Raw genomic sequence first — 25216 nt, 5'->3', positions numbered from 1 at the left:
CAGATACAAGGTTCTACATCAACGAAGACGTAGACCTCATACTTGGAGGAGACATATATCCCCAAATTATACTGAGCGGTCTGAAAAAGAATGTACTAAATACACTTTTGGCCCAAGAGACAGTGTTCGGTTGGATACTAACCGGTCGCATCGAAGCACCGAGTCCAACGAAGAGCATCATGTCATTCTACAACAAGGTTCCGTTGGACAACCAATTAAAAGCTTTCTAGGAGGTAGAAAATGTTCCCAAAAACAAAATGCTTAATGAAGAAGAAAGGTATTGTGAACAATTATTTAAGGACACAACAAAACGTGATGAAAGTGGAAGACATACATTTTCGCTACCATTCAGGCAGGATTACCCTAAGAATATTAAATTAGGACCATCCCTAAAGCGCGCATGTTCACAATTCTTCAGAAATGAGGGCGATTACTGAAAAACCAAGATTTAGGTAAAGAGTATGTTCAGGTGTTGTCAGAATACGAAACACTTGGACATATGAGAAAAATCAAGAATAATGTACCATCCGACGATTCGGATAATTATTTCCTGCCCCACCACGCCGTTGTAAAGGCAGAAAGTACCACTACCAAGGTGCGCGTCGTCTTCAACGCGTCAAGTCCGACAGCAAATGGCATTAGTCTAAACGACATACTCCACCCAGGTCCAGTACTCCAAGCAGACTTGCCTATTTTAATTTTACGTTGGCGACTGTATCACTTCGTCTTTAATAGCGACATCGAAAAGATGTATAGGCAAATTTGGGTGAACGAAAATCACACCAAATTTCAACGGATTGTCCATCGAACATCCCCCAACGAACCCATCAGTCTTTACGAACTAAAGACTGTCACCTTTGGTGTAAACTGCGCCCCCTACCTCGCGATACGGTCACTTCTACAATTGGCTGATGATGTAGAAAATACGCACCCAATAGCATCGGGTATATTACAAGAAAGTATGTATGTCGACGACGTTTTATCTGGAGGACATACAATAGCGTCAACCATCAGAGCAAGAAACGAGATTCGCGAAGCATTACACTCAGCTGGCTTTCCATTGCGCAAGTGGACATCAAATTGTGAGGAAATCCTTCAGGACATCCCCAAAACGGATCTGCTCAGCGAGGACTTCCTAGCGTTTGAAGAGGCTAGCTCGGTGAAGGCACTCGGAATACGATGGAACGCGCATGCAGACATGTTTTACTTCACCGCAGGAGCTTTAGAGAGTGGCGAGAACATCACCAAACGCGTAATACTATCCGCTATAGCCAAACTTTTCGAACCTTTAGGCTGGCTTGCACCAATGGTCATAGTGGCAAAATACTAATGCAGCATATCTGGTTAGAGGGCACCGGGTGGGACGAACCTGTCACCCCAACTACCTTAGAACGGTGGGAAAATTTCACCCAACACTATAACGAAATAGATAACATTAGGATACCGCGATGGGTAAATTTTACGCCCGAGGACGACATCGAAATACATGGTTTTTGCGATGCATCGGAGAAGGCATATGCAGCAGCAATCTACATGCGCGTAAAAAGGGACGATAAAATTATCACAAATCTCTTGCTAGCCAAAATCAGAGTAGCCCCAGTGAAAACCATCTCACTACCACGTTTAGAATTTTGCGGCGCCGTGCTGCTCGCAGAAATCATGGAATCAATATTCCAAAACATTCATTTGGGGCCAGCAAAAGTTCACCTCTGGACGGATTCAACTATCGTACTCGCATGGATAAGAAAGCCGCCCTGTTCCTGGTCAACCTTCGTCGCACACCGAATCACTAAGATCATCGATATGGTCGGTAGCAAGGACTGGCTTCACGTGGACTCGGAATCTAATCCAGCGGATCTAGGAAGCAGAGGACTACTTGCATCAGAGTTGGTAAACATTTCGTTGTGGTGGCAGGGACCTTCTTGGCTGCAAGAAAACAATTCCCACTGGCCAGCACAAGAGACCGAATACAAAACGTCCGTTGAGGAGAAGAGGGCACAAACATATGCCACGACAAGGGTAGATCATGTAGATATTCTCGACCGTTTTTCAAATTTACCCAGGGCTTTGAAGGTTCTATCCTATGTTAGGAGGTTTTATAAAAGAACTCACCCAAGAACAAAAGCCTCGTTCCAAGAAAAAGCGTGTATAATCTCAGCCGATGAGATTAAGGCAACGGCTCAAGCATTAATACGAGTCTGCCAGAAACAGTTTTACGGGACAGAATATTTAAAATTGAAAAATAGGGAACCTATCGACCGAAAGAGTGAAATACTGTCACTGAACCCATATATCGACAAAGATGATATTATTAGAACAAGGGGGCGTCTAGGGGCGTCAAAAGACATGTCATACAACGAGCGTCATCCGATCATCTTGCCTTACAATTGTAGGCTGTCTCGCCAGTTATGATGGCTCATCATGACTCCCTTCATGCCGAGAACCAGCTCATGCTCGGTCTCATCCGAACCCAATACTGGATACCGAATATCAAGACCATGATCAGAGCCGTCATCCACAATTGCAAAACCTGCATTATTCATCGAAAGCAGGCACAGTCCCAACTTATGGGTACCCTTCCCTGCGAACGGACTACTTTTACCCGCGCGTTCACCAATACCGGGGTAGACTTTGCGGGGCCTTTCGACATCAAAAGCTACCGCGGTAGACGATGTCGACTGTCAAAAGGCTACGTATGCCTTTTTGTCTGTTTCTCCACTAAGGCCATTCACTTAGAGGCCACTAGTGACCTCAGCACCCCATGCTTTCTCGCAGCCTTCTCGCGTTTTATCGCGAGAAGGGGATGTCCGAAGAACATCTACTCCGACAATGGTACAAACTTTGTCGGAGCATCAAGATCTTTACGATTCGAATTTAAAGCCTTTCTGGCCGAAAGCCGAGACAAAACAGTCTCAAAGTACAACCATCAAGCATTAAGCTGGCATTTTATTCCCGCCGCTGCCCCACATATGGGCGGCTTGTGGGAGGCGGGAGTGAAGAGCTTCAAAAGCCAATTCAAAAAGATCGCATCTCCCCATAAGTACACCATGGAGGAGTTCGAAACCGTTTTGTGCAGGATTGAGGCGTGCCTCAACTCGCGCCCACTCAGTCCAGGGTTGAATGACCCAACGAATCTGGAACCACTAACCCCAGGACATTTCCTAACGGGCAGCCACCTACTGGCTCCGCCAGAACCAGATGCTAGTGAGAGCTCTGCCTCGATGATAAATCGGTGGCAGAAACTCAAAGCCCTCCATCATACTTTCTGCAAGCGATGGAAGGTGGAATATCTATCCGAACTTCAAAAACGAGTGAAGTGGAAGCATCCCAAAGAAAACATACAAGTGGGAGATATCGCCGTCCTCAAAGAGGACAACTTATCTCGCAACGAATGGAGGTTAGGTAGAGTCATCAACGTACACCCCGGCGAAGATAACCGAGTACGTGTAGTCGACCTCATAACCGAGAAGGGTCAAGTCAGACGACCTTTGGTCAAACTGATCCTTCTCCCAACGGAGATCGATTGTGGGAGGACCACGAGTTCCTCCCAACAATCCGTCCGTTCCTCCACATCCCTCCTTTCAGAAAATTCAACCCCAGCTCTCGTTCACCCGGAACGAGGCCAACCAACGACCCTAATGCGGATCCGCATCTGCCACCGAAACCAAGGGCATACTCCGGCCCATTCAATTTTTAAAATTTTCAAAAAAAATCTTCCCACTCACTCGTTCTCCCATAACGAGGATACCAGAAAAGCCCTCACGCTGATCATCCATCTGCCACAAAATACTTATTTTCAATTTCCAAAATCAAACCCCAATTCACTCGCTCCCTAGAGCGAGGACACCAGAACCCTAACGCAGATCCATGATCTGCCACATAATGCATCTGCACTCGTTCAAAGGCACTCGGCCAACAGAATTTATGAAAATTCATCCCATCACCCAAAACCTTTTGTTAAAAAAAAAAAAAAAAAACAGAATTTCTTCTACTCATAAATTTTGAGTTTTCCCATGAAAAAATCGAAAAAGTAGCAAAAACAAAAACTTTTGTGAAAAAAGGACTGGCAACAAATTATAAAACAAGTTAAAATGCAAACGTAGATGCTTATACATATCGGACTATGTGAGCATCTACATTAATAGCAATTCAAGTTCTAAACTCACCCTCTTTTGTTCATTGATTGATAGTTGCGTGCTGTGACTGGATGTGTAACTCGTTCCACCACCAGATAAGTTCGGTACTTCCTGATCCATGATTTCATTAGTTTTCACTGGTTTCATAACGTCCGCAATGAATTGTGGATGCACATAAGCGTCACGTCTTTTATTATGAAGCAGACGACACCTAATTTTATTGAAAAGGAAATATGAGGTTTTCCATAGCACATATTCATTGATATAAATACGTTTTATATCGTCTATGAAAGCTCAAACCACATATAAAAGTTTTCTACCATAGATGGGCCTTAATAACAAAAAGTGGAAATAATCCCATAGCCCGGTAGTAAGCCGACAGTCTTGGAGGCGATTTGATATAATCACTTCTACTAACCGTAAGCTATTGTACTCTCGGTCAGGTCTACATTCAAGTTCTCTGTACGCTGAAGTTCAAAATCTTGTAATATTAAATAAACTAATATGCAATGATTTATGTTGTTCTAGGTTTACTATTATTTAAGCGGCCATTTCTATTAAATGAATATCCAATACAACGTAACATAAGGCTATGAAAAAAATCATTTCTTTGCCGTCAAAGGAAATGTATAGAAAACTTTACCAATCGATTGTTTTATCTTGTAAAATGGAATATAAAAGCCTTTGCCAAATAAATCTCATCGCAGGCGTCGGTATTGAGGACATAAATAATATGAATATTGCATTTCCAAATTGGTCATAGTGTGCATAACACTTATGATATTCCAAACACCAATACTGGTCCAATGGTTCCATATAACGTGATCTTAATTGTACCTCCTGATATTCGCTACTATTCAGCGTCCTATTATTTTGTAATGTTTGATGAAAAATCTTTTTTAGTAAATCTAGGCACAAAAACCCGTTTCTGAGGAATCGGTATCGGAGCCAAATACACTTCGGGAACCGTGTCATTTGCTAAAGGCCGTCAATTAAACTGGAAAAAATTTGAATAAATAATCGAAGGGCAATACAAAAAAAATGATTCATTCTAAAAATTTTTCTCTTCGCCCAGAACGAAGATTTTTTTTATTTTCTCTTTATATAGCATACCATTTTTGCTGTGCAAACATTTTTTTTGTGGCGGGCAGGAAAGTTGTTGGTTTTTTCAGCACCAACAACACAAATAACAGCGAATCAAAAGAACCCACGCTATACACTTTCTACCCGGTTCGGCACCAGAATGTGCGAACCGAAAATCGTAAATGCTAATTTTTCTGCAGCACTAGTGTGCCCGTGGCTAACTAAAACGCTACCGGGTGACACAAAATAAACAAAATAAGGCACTAAAGACCCAGGCACATAACGTGCAGGGAAAGAGGCCATGCACATAATGTGCGCCAAATATTTTTTTTCCAGCAACAGATGATTTTTCCCCCTACACACGCGCTAATAAAATTTCCTAACCTCGATAATCAAATTAGGGCCTACTCGCCACCGAACGCGTGACACAGTCATTATAAGTAAATGAATTTCCTTTTGTTTTCTTTCACACTCTGCATAGAATGACTCGCTACGCATCGTTGCGTCAAAGAACCGAGCGCCAGGCCGGTCGCTACCCCAAGCCGTGCCCTCTATGTGACGCTCAACATCCCATTCGCTCGTGTACTGTCTACCGGGCGAAGACCCCTCTGCAGCGGTTGCGCGAGATCATACGCCTTAACTATTGCCAAAATTGTTTATCGATGGTACATCTCGCTACAAATTGCTCCAGCGATAGCAGGTGTCGACGATGTGGCCGACCGCACCACACCTCACTACATCTACCCATGGAAGATCTTCCACGACAACCAGAACCCTATAAGAGTTGGGCACAGCAAGTGGAAGAGGAGGAAGAGGAAGAGCGCGAAATAATACGGGCATCCAGAGAGAGTAGGTCCCACCACACAGGAGAAGAGACGGATGAAGTGCTATCCATTCACGCTTCAGAGTCAGCATTTTATTGCGATGCACCCGAAAATCGCCAGGCGGAAGCAATTACACAGTCGCCACAACAGGATATCGGGGGATCGGACCCACGGCCGTTCCGACCCCTGTTAGCCCATGAGAAACGAAACCAGAGGGGCGCGGAATCACGGCCTTTCCGCTCCTCAAATAAACGTCAGAATCATCCCATCTGCCATGATCGCAGACTGGCTACTCGGCCACGCCAGCTGCACCGCACGACGGACTCCTCCCACAACGACGGCAACCACGAGCGTAGACTGGCCCCACGGCCGCGCCAGCTACCTATCTATTCGGCATTTCGTAACGGTATTCCGATAATTAACACTACCTTGGGCCCAACTCTGCGACCGATGGCAAGTCTTGCGCCGACTGCGATCGTGAAGGTGGAAGCCGGGGGCGATTGCATCTCATTCGAGCGCTTATTGACGCATGTTCCCCCCGCACAACCATCGACCGCAGGCTGGTGCAAGATTTAGCGCTTCCGACCACCCACGCTGCCGGAGAGGTCGGCTGTTTTGTGCCACTCCGCGGGAAACATGGAAACAGCAGGACGGTGACGACCCATGCGGTATGCCTACGCGACTTTCAGCGTGTCAGCCCTTCACATAGTGTCGACGCCAGCATTGCGACTCCCTACGAGCATGTCCGCCTGGCTGACTGACACTTTTATGCTTCTACACCTATCCGTCTTGTTCTCGGCGCCGACGTCTATGCCGAGGTGATAACACCGGGAGTTTTGCCACCATCTTTCGGAGCGCTGCTCGCGCAAAGTACGATATTCGGGTGGGTACTTTCGGTGACCCACCCGATCTAGTATGCCTTAAGAGTTATTTATTTTTTCTTACTTTTTATTTTATTTAAGTTTGTGCACTTAAATAGTACGTTTTTTTTCGAAATAAATGGAGTCTTTCTTCAAACGGCAAGAAATATGAACATGTAAATCTTTTTACTTCTTTGCAATCCCTAGCTCTAGGCAAACATGGCCAGGGCTCTAACCATGACGGGAAAGTGGCGAATGACCGAGGCATCCGCAACCAAGCTCGCACACTACGCAACTCATCGTGCGTGCTGCCAAGCCGGCGGACTGGCCGTTGTTGTTGTTGTAGTAATGCTCGCCCCACCTAATAGCCGCGACCGATCACAAATTGTCATCAATATCCTCTAACGGGAGTCCAAGGAAACTTGCCGTTTCAACAGGGGTGGACCATAAGGAAAGGGGTGTTAGAGGCGTTGGTTCCACATTACAATTAAAGAGATGGTTGGTGTCATGTGGGGACACATTGCAAGCAGGGCATACATTTTGTATGTCGGGGTTGATTCTGGATAGGTAAGAGTTTAACCTGTTACAGTATCCAGAACGAAGTTGAGCAAGAGTGACACGCGTTTCCCTGGGGAGTATGCGTTCCTCTTCTGCGAGTTCTGGATATTTTTCTTCAAGTACTGGATTCACCGGGCAATTCCCGACATAAAGGTCCGACGCCTGTCTATGGAGTTCACCAAGGACCTGCTTGTGTTTTTCCGCTTCATACGGCTGGGTTCTCAGGTGCCGTATTTCCTCAAAATGCTTACGGAGATGACTCCTTAGGCCCCCAGGCGGTGCTGGTTCGTCAATCAGATGTCTGTTGGGATGCCCAGGTTTCTGGGTATTCAACAGAAACTGTTTGGTCAGCATCTCATTTCTCTCCCTGATGGGGAGTATTCTCGCCTCATTATGCAGATGGTGTTCTGGGGACATAAGAAGACAGCCCGTGGCGATTCTGAGAGCAGTATTTTGGCAGGCCTGTAGTTTCTTCCAGTGGGTGGTTTTTAGGCTTGGCGACCATATGGGTGACGCGTAGCACGTAATCGGCTGGCTAATTGCTTTGTATGTGGTCAAGAGCGTTTCTTTATCTTTTCCCCAGGTACTGCCAGCAAGGGATTTGAGGATTTTATTACGGCTCTGAATTCTTGGAACAATTGCGGTTGCGTGCGCACCAAAATGTAGATCCTGATCAAACGTCACACCCAAGATTTTGGGGTGTAGGACAGTCGGTAGCGTAGTGCCATCGACGCGGATGTTCAATATGGTCGACATTTGGGGCGTCCATGTTGTAAATAAGGTCGCGGAAGATTTAGTCGGTGACAATGCCAGGTTTCGCGAGGCGAAAAAACTGGAGAGATCAGGGAGATAGCCGTTTATTTTATTGCATAGCTCATCGATCTTTGGGCCTGGGCCTGTGGCCATTATTGTGCAGTCATCGGCGTAGGAAACGATTGTGACTCCTTCCGGTGGTGAAGGTAGCTTAGATATGTAGAAATTAAACAAAAGCGGGGATAGGACACCACCCTGTGGCACCCCTTGTTTAATTCTCCTTTGTTTTGATGTTTCGTTTCTGAATTGCACCGATGCCTGCCGACCACCCAGATAATTTGCGGTCCACCTTTTAAGACATGGGGGAAGGGTGGACCCTTCCAGGTCTTGCAGTAACGAGCCATGGTTAACCGTATCAAAAGCTTTTGATAGGTCTAACGCTACGAGTACTGTTCTATGGTGGGGATATTGATTCAAACCGCAATTTATCTGGGTGCCAATGACATTTAGCGCGGAGGTAGTGCTATGGAGTTTTCTGAAGCCATGCTGATGAGGGGCTAGCTGCAAATGTGCTTGGAAATAAGGGAGCAAAATGGCTTCAAGCGTCTTTGCCACTGGCGATAGGAGAGATATCGGACGATATGACTCACCTACGTTAGCTGGTTTCCCAGGCTTTAGTAGCGGGACCACCTTGGCCATTTTCCATTTCTCGGGTATGACAAAGGTGGAAAGAGACAGGTTGAAGACATGCGCTAAATATTTGAAACCCTCTTTCCCTAGGTTTTTAAGCATCGGCATGGCTATGCCGTCTGGGCCCACTGCTTTGGATGGTTTAGCGCGACCAATGGCGTCTTCAACCTCTCTAGCGGTGATGGCAATTGGTGACGCGCTGAGTTTGTGTTTATGTGCGTGTCTATTGGCTCTCCGTCTATCTTTGTCGACCGTAGGATGCATTATATATTGTCGGCAGAAAGCGCTCGCGCATTTTTTCGCATCCGGCAGCACCTTATCGCCAAAGGCGATGGAAACTTTGTCTTTGTGCTTAGTCGGATTCGATAGGGACTTTACGGTGGACCAAAGTTTACCTACACCGGTAGAGAGGTTACAACCTCTTAGGTGCTCTTCCCATTTCGCCCGCTTGTGTTCGTCCACAAGCAATCTGATGCGTTGGTTTATATCCCTTATTTGGGGGTCGCCTGGATCAAGCTGTCTTATAAGGTCGCGTTCCCTCGCTAAGCTCGCGGCCTCCGCCGAGAAGTGGGGCCGGATTTCGGGAATTCACCCGGCGGGAATGAAATGTGCCGAGACGGATTCAATGACCTTACGGAAGGCACGCTCCCTTTGGCGGGCATCAGTCGGGATAGGGAGGGCAGCAAAGCTGCTGTCTGTTGCAGATTTATATTCTTCCCACTTTCCTTTTTTGAAGTTTATGAAAGTGCGTTTTTCGGTGACGATGAAGTCGGCGGTACGCTCGAACGAAATAAGTATGGGCAGGTGGTCGGATGCCAATGTTACCATCGGCTGCCAGTTGACGCAGTTTACGAGTTCTGCGCTCACGATTGAAATATCTGGCGAGCTATGACAGCTTCCTACCATACATGTGGGGGCGTCTCCGTTTATTGTGCAGAACGTCGTTTCGTCTATTTGATCCGCCAACATCTCACCCCTACGGTCCGCCCGCAAGTTTGAATGCCATAGGTCGTGATGAGCATTAAAATCGCCTAAGATAATGCGATTGTTGCCAGTTAGTAAGGCCTCGATATTAGGGCGGTATCCACTGGGGCAACAGGTGACAGGAGGGATGTAGATGTTGATGATTTCTAGATTTGCATCGCCTGACCGGACAGATAGGCCTTGACGTTCTAAGACGTTGTCACTGCGGTCGATGCCAGGATCAAATATATGATATTGCACAGAGTGGTGTATAATAAACGCGAGGCCGCCTCCATTTCCGCTCTCGCGGTCTTTCCTGTGGACATTATAACCAGAGCAGGTCTGCAATGCAGATCTTGCTGTGAGTTTAGTCTCTTGAATCGCAGCAATGCGGATGTTGTGCCGCTTCATGAAATCGACTATCTCCGTAATCTTCCCAGTTAGTCCATTACAGTTGAACTGCAGAATTCTGAAGTGCATGAGGGGTGACGCCCCCACTCTAGGGGTAAGTGACGGGTGACTACGCCTAGGTTGTGGAAGGCCAGGACGCAATTGCTGTTGTGGCCTTGGGACTGGGCGCCCTTGGGCAAGCATTGGGGTACCCGGATGATTTGGGTTTGCGACCTGGCAACATGGCGCGATGAAACCCGTCGGGGGGTTGCCGTCGCGGAGACCAGAACATCTAGGAAAGTGGCACCACCCAAGGCAGGAGCTGCATTGAGCGGATGTCGCAAACCTATATATTCTGTGCTGGCAGACGGTGCAAACGGAGGCAGGGACTAAGAGTCTGTTTCCCTGACCTGCACGATTGCTGCCAGAAAAGAGGGGGGGAGAAGAAGACGGGGGCAGGGGCTGATGCTCAGCATTGCAACCAGCTCTACTACGAAGGTAGTAGTTATGAGTGGTATCAGCTGTTTGAGTTGTTGGCGCCGTGGGGCGCGAGCAGCAGCGGGTACTTGTTGTGGCTTGCTGAGCAGCGAAGCTGCTGGAAGGTAGTGGGGATACGCTTAGGCGTATACTACGGGACGCCCTTGGGCGTGAGCAGCAAGGAGCCACAAAAGATTTATAAAAGTTGCGTGGACGTCTGGTTGCGGACTGGCCGTCGTTAGGTTAAGTTAGTTATAAGTTTTTTATTTTTTTTTCCCTCTTCTTTACGGTCGGTGATCCTTGGAGGACTGTGAGGTTGCGTACCGCAAGGGGGGCGGCATTTTTAGGCCCAATGCCTAACTTTCACTTGATTGACGGCGCCCCTCCCTAATGTTTTAATAATATTTTCAGCCACCCACACTCACGCCGTATTTGTGTGCATGCATGCACATGCATGCGTTGCATACACATGCATGTGTGTGTGTGCAGGTTGTCAGCACCCATGCACGTATACGTAAGGGTGGTTGTGTGTGTGGTTTTTCCCCTCCTTAATACCAGAGGACCTTTTCGCGGCTTAGCGGTTGTCATCAACGGCACAACCGGCCTCTTTCTCGATCAACCTAAGCCTAACGATACGCATCGTCCAAGGATCAACGCCGTACTTTTTTATACAGGTAAAATATCACTTATTTAATCTTGCACTGTACATTTCTTGCGTTTTATCATTAAATCATATATTATAACAAGGAAAATCCTCCTGTGTTCTTCTTTATTTATTTTGAGTGAACCAACAATCCCGAGATCGACCCGTGTGCGCCTACCCACTGCCGGTTCCAGACGCACTCAGGCCGAACACAGCGTTTTACATACACGTTGCAAATTCAATCTTAGCATACATCTAAGCGCAACAGGAAATAGTATATTTTGCGCCTCTAATGCCTACCATGGGTGATGTGAGCTTTTTCGACAATATTGAATTGTTTGTTATTTCTATAACTGCTGGCGGCGCTGTAAAAACACCCGCTAAAAATATGTGAAATAACAACAGGCATGAGAGAAAATATTTTGGTTATTTAAGCTTAAGTGGATTTCTTTACTTGCGTATTCTTAGCATGTTTGTGGCATAATTAAAATGAAAAGTATGTTTGTTGAAGAAGATTAGGCAAACATTTTTGAAATTGCTAAGCTCAGACAGTGAATAGTCTCTAAGTTAAATTTATAGCATGGTTTTAGGCGCTAGGTGTTTTAAGTGCTCATAAATTATATAAGGATATGTCATAAGGCAAATATATTCATCAACCTGCGCATTCAAAATCAATAATCGGGCAGCTAAGATGAGTTCATCAATGATGTGATGTGACATACTGATATAAATAAGTATTTATTTTTCTGCAGAGTTTTCTTTTTTCAAGGTTTTTTGAAATTTTACAACGAGCACTATTCTATAAGATGTTTTTCGCTGTTGCTATACTTTCAGAAGGCGTTCGAAAATTTGGCAAGCGTAGGCGAGGTTGATATTAGGTTACATGAACTGAGTGGCTTTGAATAACGCCATGAAAAATTTTGTCTCAAATTCGGAACAATTATGTGATGTGTGACAAAAAATTATTTTCGAGCTTTTCTTAAGTGTGAAGAAATATTGGGGAGTCATTATATATGAAATCTCTCATTTGGTGATATTTGTAGTATTGGTAAGATATGATAACTATGATGACGTGATATTTTTTTCTATTGTTGTTTTAATCATAAAGACACTTCCAGAAAGCTATCAGAGATTCCCCTCACACACTTAGCTGATACTGATTCCCCAATTCGGTATGATGATGTGATGTGTGAGAAAAAATTGTTTTTGAGCTTTTGTTGAGTGTAGAAAAATATTGTTGAGATATTATATTATATGTTATTTTTCATGTAATTATCTGTCTTATCACATTGGGTATTTTTGAGATATCTCTACTTATAACATAATGCGGCGTGATGTGATATCGTTGTGATTTTATTGTATGGCACGCAGTTTAATTGCAACTATATACAATTTTTGCGCTGTTACTTTATATATTCTTCGATTTAACCTTAAATATCACATTGTTTTAGGTTCTGATGACGACGCGAAGCCGTGATGTAATTTATAAATAACATATGACATAAGTTTTAATGTTCCACATTACTGAAGGTGTTAAATATTGCACATATCTTAGGAACATGACTTGATGCATTTGGAGTGATATTTGCGCAGAAAGTAATCGTTTTGCACGTATTATCATGGTATGGTTTAAGTCCATTGCAACTTGTCACGTAATACTAGGAGTTCTTGTGATACAGCACTGAATGTGTACATTATATACGTTATGCCACGTGATGGCGATTTTAGTAAAACGCGGCGTTAGTTTTCAAAGATTTTATCTATTTTTTTTTTAATAAAAGCTTTCAAATGATCTAAAGTGATGTGATGTCTGTTTGATAATTTTTTATCGCAAGTTAGGATAAAATGTAATAAAAGCTTATGTATGCTAAAATAATTCATGCAGGTTTTATACTTGCGACGACATGAATTGCAATGTAATATAATGTGATTTAATTTTACTAAGATAAGTGGATGCAAGATAAATCATCATATATGTGATGCAGTTTGATGCGATATTTTTTCTGAAAATTATAATTTCATAGCATGTGATATGATTTTAGTTCACTGCAACAATATAATGGCAGGTTACGATATTTTTTGTTCAATTTTTTGTTTTTATTGTATTAATGGCTGAAAGTGTAACATATGTCTCTTTATCATTGACGTGAACTAAGACGATGTGATGTGACGTTAAATGTCATATTGTTCGTAGGTAATAGATATTATGAAACCTGACCGTGCGATATTTTCTTGTGATATTTGAGTTTATACAATAAATCAAGATATCTCTCAACAACATGCATCTACGTTATTTGTAGATTTAATTTGCAAAAACATAAACTTCTTATGGAGCGATGCCATCCAAAGTAAGATATTTAGCCTGCGAAGAGTTGATGATACTAAATACTAATACGTGATAGCAAATGCTGTTTTAACACATGTTTTGAAACCAGATTAAATATTGAAATTTATTTATTTGACGCTAAGCTGTTTATGTGATACACTTGGGGATATATGATAACGAAATAGCATATGATGTGACTTACTGATATATTCCAAAGAAACTTATAAAGTAAAAGTGTTGTAGCTCGTTGTTGTTACTGTTTTAGAGTGCACTTTATGGGGTTGATTTAAACAACAGCCATTAGCTTAGAATTTATATTTTAATTTCTGCATTTCAGCTTAGCACTGTTGATGTGATATGACTTTGTGATATTCATATGATATCACAAAACTTTATGATATGATTTTATGATATATTTCAAAGAAATTTATAAAGTTAAAAAGTTTCAATTCTTCAACAGTGACAAATATTTTGTTGTTTTTGTTGTAGAAGTGAACTTAGTGGGGTTGTTTGATATTGTCGTGGGTAGAGACAAATATTTTCCCTTACTGTGTATCGTCGATGATAAAATATGAATTATAATTTGTTGTGTATTCATTGTAAATAACATAAACGCGTTATGATTGAATTGACGTCACATGATTTAGCAGTTATTTTGGTCACCCTTTTTTGTGGTTTTTGTATTAGTAATCATAAGATTTGCTGACACCAAACCACTGCCAGCTAATACTGGAATCTTCTTCTTAATACAAAAGAAGCTATGCAAGTTATTAAGTTTTATATCAAATAGATATAGTACACATTTTCCACATACCTAAGTATGTATTTATAAATTCAAAGCAAGTCTATGGAATTATTATTCCGCATATGTTTTCATAATCTTCATTTTCTAACTTTTTCCTTTTACCAACTTTTACTTACATTTACTGTGATTTACATTGCTCATCTAACACGCAAGCAAACATTACACACACTCAGCCGGAAAACTTAATTATACTTACAAATAAAACAGGCTTTTAGACTGTCCCTTGGACGTTTATTTATATTTGTCGAATAATAATACAAACTTCATTATCGTCATCAAAATATATTTACATATAATAAATTAAGTGGCTTTCAATGTAACTTTTAATGCATGACATGTTGTGAGGCATGCTAGTTTGGGTAATTGGTGAGAAAAATTAGGTAAAAGTGTGGAGAAAACTCTTAGGCAAAAGTTTAATAAGGTTAAGTTTATGACGGAAGAAAAAAACTTTGTATGTATGTATAAATTTATACACCAAATTTTGCTAATCCTACAAGGGCTACTGATAAGTTCAGTTATGCGACAATTGCGAAGCTTAAGTTATGCAAGAAATACTCCTAATAATAGATAGTGAGGGAGAGCTAGAAAAAACCAGGAAGCGACAACGAACGAGAAGAGGAATTATCAGGCTGCTCAAGTATATCAGTTTCACCTTTCTGATCTGAATATTTAGAAAATAAAAAAATCAGGAACTTACTAAGCAAAGGCAAAATGTCGTTTTTAACACTCTTATATTAGCTTCACTTGTATCAATGCTTGTTTGTAACTCACTAGGCTAGGCGCGCAAAGAAGAGTTACACCCATCTAGCATCAATTATTGAAGACTCGCGGCAGTGAATAAATAACTCGCTACAAAACGAGTTGAGCTTAATAGCAGAGACATGAACCTCTGAGGTACGGTGCTACCAACAACAAATTTCTAAGTGGATTGTAGATACTAAAATTAAATATTAAAAAAGTGTTTTTATACTATATTTATTATTTTAGTTTAAATTAAAGTATTAACTCTTAAATAAGGATCAAAAGCAAATTGGAAATTACGATGATTCTATCACGACATGTTCTGTGCCAGATTGAAAAAGGTGTTTTTTGCCAAACTGTGGGAAAGCTTGGCCTACACAATGAAAACCCTCCTAATGAACTGACGCTGATCTACTTCACCGGAGTTCAAAACATATCCATAACGAGGTACACGCATTTAAATATTCATCAAGTTACATGGCTGTCGTACCCGATCGTAACGACACGCAATCAGATCGACCATGTTGCAATTGATGACAGTGTTTTAGATGTTTGCAAGATTTGTGGAACTAACATCGGCTCGGATCACTATCTCGTTGCAGCCAAAATACGTGCCCTCCTCTGCCCAAACCAAAAACACCGGAAAATTAACGACGAAAGGCTGCCATTGCAACAGAATGCCAATGATTTCGCAACTCGACTCCCACACGTGCTTTCTAAAATCAAAAGTCAACCCGACGGAAAGCAGGAGCAGTGGGAGCACTTCATACTGCCGCCGAGGAAACAACCGCTGATCACGGAAAAACAACTGGTACGATTAAGAATCCAGCGTTGAAACAGCTGCCAAGTTTTATCAAAAGATTTAAGTCCGGGCTAAAAACGAAAACTTCGACCTTGTAACCGATATCCGGAGAATAAGTAAGTATGTTATATGGAAAAATGTAACATCTTTCCTTTTCTGAAATAAATTTTCACTTTCTCAAATACATTTGCGTTTGTCTCGAATATAGTTGAACTACTATTTTGATTTTTTGTTAGCTCGGCTGAATTTGATTTTACATTTTTTGAATAGCATTTAGATTTTATGGAGATAAACTTACCCTTTTTTCAGATACATTTGCACTTGTCTCAAACACACTTGAACTTTTCTGAATTTTTTTAGGAACTCTTCTGAATTTGACTTAACTTTTCCTGTATATAATTTGCATTTCGGAAATAAGTCGTCTTTCAACTCAAATGCATTTTCCCTTGTCTCAAATACACTTACACTTTTCTGATATTCATTGAGGTCCTCTGAATTTTACTTTCGTCTTGTCTCAAATACATTTTTCTCTTGCCTCAAATGCACATGAATTTTTCTGATTATCTTGCGAGCTTGTCTGAACTTACATGACGTTTTCTGAATATCATTTCAAAATTTCATGAAAACTTTTCTCCTTTTCTCAAATATATTGGATCCTGTCTCAAATTCATTCATTAAAGCTATTCTGAACTTGACTTGACCTAAACTAACATAAACTCACATTCCCTTGCCAAAAACACACTTCACCTTTTCTGAATTTTCTATAAGATCTTCTGCAATGAACTTGACTTTCCCTAAGTAGCATTTGTCCTATTTGGAGGTATATTTTCTCTTTTCTCAAATAAATTTTTCTCATGTCAGAATTTTACTGGACCTTTCCTGAATGCTATATGCTTTTTTCTCAAAAAAAACTTGACCTTTTCTGAATTTCTAATGAGCTTTCTTGAAGCTAATTCGTAATTTCTGTATAAGGTTTTCTCATCTCTGAAGCCCAAATGGAAAATTTGCAAATGCAGCTAGAGAAAGGTGGTTTGTAAATTTTTATTAAATTTTCATAGAGTTCTTGAATTTTACTATAAAATGTATCTCAAAGATAATTTGTCTAAGAGGCATAGAACAATTTCACGTATACAAAGTTTATAGGTTGTGCTCGAACTTGGACGGCCACCCTCGTATTTTATAATTTTTTTTTTTACACTGAAATCTAATTCGCACAAACTTGGTAAGAATCTGCTTTGCCCTTGGACACGCTTACTTAATTTGTATTTAAGGCATATATATGTATATATATAATAAGCGTGGAATTTATCAAATTGCTACAAAAGCGAAGGAAGTTTCAAGTTAAATACCCAGAAGAGCGTATTCAATTTAAATGTTCGCAAACACGTAAAAATGTGCTTTCACATTAACATGGTACATTCTTTTATCATTTTATTCTTTTCTACCGCATGTTCTACTAAATTCAATGCTTTTTGTTAGGCAAAACTTTTAAATCTTCACCAAAATCTTAGCTTTTCTAACTTTACCAAACAAATTGTAAGCGCTTCCAATCCCTGTTAGCAAACAATTTGTAACTTCGTATGTGTGCGTGTTTGTTTGTGTGCGTGTTTGTTTGTGTGTGCGTGTTTGTTTGTGTGTGCGTTTTTGCTTGTGTGTGTGTGACTTATAAACTTTTTACCAAATTACTCATGCTAAAAATTGTTGACTTTACTTTTCGTTTTGTACAAATGGTTGTCGAGTGAAAAATATTTCTAACTCTTAAGTTTATTTCAATGTTGCATACACTTAGGCGCACAAGCAGATTGCGAATCTGCGTTGAGTGTTTAATATGTACATTTAACATATATTATGGAAGGTGATGAATTTGGGTACTGCTAATAAAAATGTTCAAGTGTAAAGTTAAATAAAAATAGAAATTTGAAATTTAAAACTTGAATCTTGTGTCAGTTAGTTGGATTAGCGTTGTATGTGTGTATGTATGTTTGGTAAGTTTATGGATTTTATATCGATCACCCAAATATATTGTGCTTTATTATAGCTTCAAGTGACGTATGAATGTGCTACTTGAAAATAAATTAATTTTAAATTCACGAATATTGAAATATAACACGTGAGGTGTGTACACATTAGGCCGGGTCGATTTGTGGAGAGGCAAAAAAATCGCCCATTTCTCTGTGAAAATCATATTCTAGGGATCAAAATAAGAAACTTTGCCGAAGGAACCATACCTCTAAAACAAATTCTGATGCCGCCCCCCCCCCCCCCCTTTGGGTCGTAGGGGCAAATTTTGAAAAATCCCACTTTGAAATGCCTATGTTTTTTCTTTTTGGAGTTTATTTTTCTCTTTAGAAATTTATTTAGTCAGAACATATGTAAATGAAAAAATGAATTTAACTTAGTAATAGAAAATAAATTTAAAAAAATTATTAGAAATTAGCGTTCTTACAACCCTTTTAAAACCAAGGCATCACTGTGATGCATTTGCATGTCGTAAACATAGTTGTGTGGGTTTTTTATTAAAGCGTTTTAAAAAATGAAGGTATCGCTGTGAAACAATTGCAGATCGTAAAATTGCTTGTGTTGATTTTTTAAGCCACCACAAGACACAGCAGGTAGAATTGAAATTGCCTACCCAAAAGTTCCAACCAAAGGATGAGGGGGGAGGGGGGGGGGGGCATCAGAATTCGTTTTAGAGGTATGGTTTCTTCGGCAAAGTTTCTTATTTTGATCCCTAGAATACGATTTTCACAGAGCAATGAGCGATTTTTAAATCAACCCGCTCTAGTACACATATACATATGTAAACAGATGAGCTGTTATGGCCGTGCTTGTGCTATTTGCTGGCATTGAAATAGCATAATGTGATTGTAAGGTTTGTGGAAACCGCAAATATTAAAAATCTGCTTGAACTAGAAAAATTTGCTGCCGATAGAAAGCATCTCCAGAAAAAAAAACCGAAGCACAAAGCCCATAATAAAAACAACAATATTAAAGACTTAAACTTTGATAGTATGAACTCAGAACGACTGATGTCTTCATCAAAGCAAACTCTAGACCATATCGGGATCGCTATCATAGACCTCCATAGATACGCCCAAATGCAGACGAGGCAGAAGTAAGGTCTGTGGTATATTGTGCTGATCCGAAAATTAGCAGATTCGTCAAGCTGTCAGATGACTGTAGTGATTTTCAGGTGGAAGTACAAGCCGTAACCAAAGAGGTAGAAACACTGGATGAACATAACTTAAACTGCAGCTGCGTCAACTTTTATACTGACAGTCAAGCAGAAATTAAAGCAAGAATCTCGCATAACATCCAAAATTATATGTAGTGTAAGCAATCTCTGCAAGGAATCGGGATAGCGAGAAGGATGCATCTATATTAGGCCCCAAGGCATAGAGAAATATAAGGGAATTAAAAAGCGGAGGAGCCCACTAAAAAGGCGTATCTTACGAAGTTGGCTCAGTAGATGCGCCAATCCCTTTGGGTAAAATTAAGAGAAGGCGAGAGTTGGACGAAGCGGGAAAGGCTTGGGACCAAGCATGCGTAAAGTATTTCACATGCGTCAACGACATCGTTATTATCACCATCATTGGCGCTTAATCGCCTATTTTTAACGTATCGTACCAAGTCACGCAAGCTACCTCTGTTTCGCCATAACTGACGCAAATTGAGAGCGCCAATCGAGACCAAGTCTTTTTCCACCTGCCTTTCCTAACTCGTCCATTCGCACAAAATTCCTAACCAGCGAAGCCTTTGAGTTTTGATTCTCTGTACTATCTCCATATCTGTGAAAAGCTCATATAGTCCATTGTTATATCTCCTTCGATACTCCCCATCAGGACCATAAATCTTCATGAGAGCTTCTCTCAACACCGTCCATGATTTCGAGCCATACATCAGGACAGGTATAATGAGCGAATTATAGCAGGTGATTTTGTCCGCCGAGAGAGGACTTTTAGTTTTCAATTGCCTACTCAGTATAAAGTGCACTTCCTGGCAAGAGTTATTCTGCGTTTGATTTCTTAGCTGGCATTGATTTCCCTGTTAATGCTGATTTTCGATAGACGAAATCCTTCACAGTCTTGATTTATATCCGTCACGAGTGACGTACCTGCCAAGGCGTGAATTCGCGGTTTAGCTCTGCTGCTGGAACTATCTTACCCAGCATTGTGTTAAAGAAATATCATGAAAGTCGCAGAAGTCTTTCTGGTGTTGCTCAATGTCATTTTGCAAAGCTGTTTCGAATAAGTCCGCTCTTGATGCTGAACTAGTCCGTTGGCGATCCTTGTGCGTCGCGTTAGAAATACCTTGGCGTAGCGGATTTTCTAGTGTATTGAGATGTACCACATGCACTCCTATTATACAGTGACACACCGAGATCCCAATCACAAATGTTTGATCAGCTCGCTACCCTGCAGAGGTAGTGTCCACTCAACTTAGCCTATAGAGGAGCGGACTACAGGTGGTCAGGTTAACTCCCCCCAGCTGTCTCCATTCGGCTCAGTTGTACGAATGGGCGCTAGGTAGAAAATTTCCAGATATAAGGTCCCAGTAGCAAGATGTTATTAATGTTCAAAGAATTCGACGCACCTGCATGTGTGGTTAGGCATTCCCATGCAATCTTCGTTTGTACCACAGGTGAACATAGGGCTTTCATAGTCACTTGGTTATGGTTGTAGACGTAGAACTCTATGACATCACTCCCAACTAAAAAATATCGCATCGTCGACTGGAACTTTCACTTCAAACATTTTTCGAAATCAATTCGTTCAAGCAGGAAAGCAGTTCTAAAAATGTTTTGTTTATTTTATTAGTTGTTTTTTTTTTTAAATCTTCTTTTGTTTTTATGCATTTTATTCTCTTATTTTATTTTATAAATGGTAAAGGAAAGGAGAGGAAAAGAAAGATAAGAAAAGGAATGGAAAGGAAAGGAAAGGAAAGCAAACGAAAGAAAAGGAAAGGAAAGGAAAGGAAAGGAAGGGAAAGGAAAAAAAAGAAAGAAAAGGAAACGAAACGAAACGTACGAAAAGGAATATAAAGCATAGGACGGGAAAGGATAGGAAAGGAAAAGAAGGAAAGGAAAAGAAAGGAAAGGAAAGGAAGGGAACGGAACGCAAAAAATCAAGACCATTATCGACAGCATATGGGCTTGTTGTGTGTTTCTTACTATCGGTTATTGAAGTAGAGACGAGTTATCGATTTGTTATCGAAATATTGTAATGTTCCATCAATAGCACACGTTATCGCTAAGTTTCTTAACGAAAAAATAACGATATTTTTTTCTAAATTCAATCGACATGCTCACGACAAAATATCGATTTTTTTATTGAATTGGTATTGATCTGTTATCAAAAAATTATCGATTTTTTATTGAAAAAATATTGAATTGCAAAGTTATCCATTTTTTATAGAAAAAATATAAATTTTGGATATGCCGACAACAATACGATAATAATAACAGTTCGATAGGTCTTCGTTTTAATTATTCGAAGCCTGCCAAATAATTCCAAAACAGTACTAAAATTACTTTAAAATAATCGCTTACATAATCCCGTAATTGTTTCTCTCGAAAGAGCACCGAAACAACACCGAACTGAAACGGAGTCATGAATTGAATTTTTTTTTTAACTTTTCTTGTATGGCATTTTGATTTCTCTAAAATCGCCTTCAGGTTTTGATTTACTTTTGTAAATAACTAAAGCAAAACGAAATTAAAAAAAAAATATCACAATATTTGTAGAAAACTCCTTTTTAATTTTTTTTTTTTTTTTTTACTTATTTTTATAACTCCACGCCTCAGCAGCACTCAAAGGCTCGTTCAAATGCGTGACTGAGCAACAAAACATGTTGAATACTTGAGTAAGTGTGAGTACGTGCGTGTTTGACATGTATGACCATGTATATATAAATACACACAAATTTGCTATTAGTGTACGGATATGCAAATCACTTTTAATTACTTCCTTATAGAACGCTTTTTAATTAAACCCATAAATATTGTGAAAAAAATCTGCAAAAAAATATGCCAAATGTTTAATGAACCACAATAAAAGTGCTGTAGTGATAGTTATTAATAGCAAAATAAATACAAAGCCAATGTTGTATTAACATATGTATTAGGGTGTGTCGAAAATATATCAAAAGAAGGATTGAGTACAAAGTATTCGTGTAGTTCAATTCTTCGTCGAAATATCGGTTAGTTATCGGCCTGGTATCGAACACAAACCAGCAAGTCGGCGTTAAGAGATCGATATCACGCTGATAACAAATTGATTAGAATCGGATAAAAAATCGATACAAATCGCTATCTTTTAGATAAAAAAAAACTACATCTTTATTAAAAATGTGTCGACAATTCTTCGATAAATTATCGATAGTTTTTCAATAATAAATCAATAGCAAAGCGGCAACGGTTTTTATAAAAATACGATAAATTTTCGAAGACAAATCAATGTCTTCGGAGGATAGAATAGTATACCTGGTGTATATCTTGGCAACCGCTAAATGGTGCCCGAGCTGGGACATAAAGTCGTGTATCGAAATTAGAATTATGTTTGTCGGAAACTTGTGCTACCAGAACCAGACCAAACGGAAAATCCCCAATTAGAAATTAGGACTTAAGTTATAGAATAACTCCGTTCACTTCGCAATATCAATAGTTTCGAGATTTGGCAACTCTGCCCCCCCCTAGTAGCTGGGGCCTTGACCTGGCGGACGCCGGACACAAACACAGAACGTGCTCAACCATTTCTTTCTGCAGTTTGCACTCCCAACATCTATTGTCACTGACGAGGCCTAACTTATAACCATGTAAAACTGGAAGGTTATGTCCTGTTAACATGTTCATTGTGAGCCTTAAACTTTCTCACTAAAGAGATGTGAGCAAATTTTTGGGTCTTTTGCCGTGAGATTTGTATATGATTTTGGAAATTTTGTATCCCCACACTTCTGCAAACGCGTTTCCTGTTTTTTTGCTAGATAATATGCAACCCGTGTCTCGTTTTGATTTCTTACATATGGATTGAGCGTTTATTGTCAATTCAGCGAGTGCTTTTTCTTTTATATTTTTATGTACGGGAACCCAATATAGTTATATTTTTCGGCCTAAGCGAAGTCTTCTTAATTCGTCTTTAACTTTACAGAACACTTCTCGATAGAAAACTCTGTATAAGTATTGTCCTAACCGCGGTCCGACCATCAATCTGTATATTGACGCGACTGCAGGCAGTTTCAGCGCGCTTCTTCCAAAATGTCTGATACTTTCTTCACGTCTATAATTTTCGCCATAAAAACACTGCAGTGATCTGGAGGCGCCTGTGGAACATACTTATTTGTGGGCCGACACAGACCAGACCCCATCCGCCAATTGGGGCCGTTGGTACATACATATTTAGGATGTTCTGCCATCTCCGCGTACTTGCGTTAACCCTCCCGACTTGCTGTGGCCCGAAGGGGTTCTTCGAAGCTCAAGTACGAAACTACATAGTCCGTTCGCTTTATATTAGACTAGCAGACCGGTCAGACGTTGTTCTGCCCTAAATTTGGTCTACCTGCATACATTTTAATAAGCTTTTTCTCTCTAACTCTGCCCTCCCCTCTTCACTTCTTCTTAATCATTTTATTCACTCCTCCCTCCGTCTTTTTCGCTTCATCTATCTCTATTTTCGTCTCACTATATCTCTTTCTCAGTCTCCTTATCCTTCCCTCTTTTCTCTTCTCTCAAGTTTTTCCCATTCTTCTTCATCCCTTATTGCCAGTCCCAGACATACCACCCATGTATTTTGTTCCAGTCCCATTCCGAGTTCCATTCCCACTCCGAGTCTCAGTCCCAATCCTAGTCCTAATCGCATTCCCAGCCCGTCTCTGGTCTACTTCCCCGAAAAAAGGATCGTAAATACTAATATAGGCAAATTTATATACCAAATTTCAGACAAATCGAATAGGACGTATGTAAATAGGTATGTGGGTATTATCAATTCATGCTTTTTTTCGGCTCCGCATGCATATTTATCAGTTTTGCCAGGTTGATGCGACTAAATCGAATATCACAATGAAAATTACTTTAAAGCTCTGAGCAGCAGCTTTCATTTGATATCCATATTACACACACATTCTAGGGGTATCCGGGTCCACGTTTTGGCCTATATCTCGAGACTCTAGTCACCCAGCGGTATAAATTACTCTGTACTAAAGCACACATCAACAGCTTCAATTTCATACCCATAATGTAAAAACACATCCTAGTGTTACCCTGGTCCACGTTTTGGCCTATATCTCAAGACCCTAGTCACAAACAGATATGAAAATTACCCTGTACTAAAGCACTCATCAACAGCTTTCATTTGTTATCCTTCTTGTATAAACACTTTCTAGGGGTATCAGGGTCCACGTTTTGACCTCAATCTCCAGACCCTAGTCACCAATAGGTATGAATACTACCCTGTACTAAAGAACCCATCAACAGCTTTCATTTGTTATCCATATTCTATAAACACATTCTAGGGGTACCCGGGTCCACATTTTGGCCTATATCTCGAGACCCTAGTCACCCACGGGCACGAAAAATACCCCGTATCAAAGTATCCATAAACAGCTTCCATCTGATGCCCACATTTTACAAACATATCCCAGGATTACCCAGGTCCACGTTGTGATCTCAAGACCCTATCCAGAACGGGATAAAAAGTATCCTATGTCTGTCTCCTGGTTCTAAGCTACCCCTCAACCAATTTTCAGCCAAATCTGTTCATCCGTTCTTAAGTTATAAATCGTGTAACTAATACCACTTTCTCTTATATATGTACATATATACATCACATTAGAAACTTCAAAAATAACAGTACTTCTCCACTATTTAATGGATGTTAGTATACAATCTACAAACTTCAATCACTCTATGTATTAAAAAAAATCGCATGAAAATCCGTTGCGTAGTTTTAAAGGTTTAAGCATTCAAAGGGACATGGGACAGAAAAAGCGACTTTGTTTTATAATATGTAGTGATAGTGATACATGCAAAAATACCAAAAAATAAAACTTTTTTGAAGGATTTTGAGGAAGTGTTTAATATTTTTAACGAAAGATTATTTTTCAATATGCATTCTTAACCATTTATGTTGCATTAATAATTAACCATTTATGTTACATAAATATGTATGTACA

At 40.5% G+C, this 25216-nt stretch overlaps 1 protein-coding gene across 22 annotated transcripts in view; it reads right to left on the bottom strand.

The window, feature by feature from the left end:
* rsh (radish) overlaps positions 1-25216 on the bottom strand; it is a 798688-nt gene that overhangs the window by 675023 nt on the left and 98449 nt on the right. The window contains exon 3 of one of the 22 annotated variants that reach the window (XM_067780986.1): positions 4167-4347. The exons of the other annotated variants lie outside the window; for them this stretch is intronic. The gene's annotated coding sequence lies outside the window, so the exon portion shown is untranslated. The remainder of the gene's footprint in view (positions 1-4166; positions 4348-25216) is intronic. 22 annotated transcript variants of the gene reach the window in all.

This window comes from Eurosta solidaginis, chromosome 4 (assembly GCF_040869045.1).
Source record: "Eurosta solidaginis isolate ZX-2024a chromosome 4, ASM4086904v1, whole genome shotgun sequence".
In the NCBI taxonomy this organism is placed as follows: domain Eukaryota; kingdom Metazoa; phylum Arthropoda; class Insecta; order Diptera; family Tephritidae; genus Eurosta; species Eurosta solidaginis.
The sequence above is the reverse complement of the archived record's forward strand: the minus strand, read 5'-3'. Positions and strand labels throughout refer to the sequence as shown.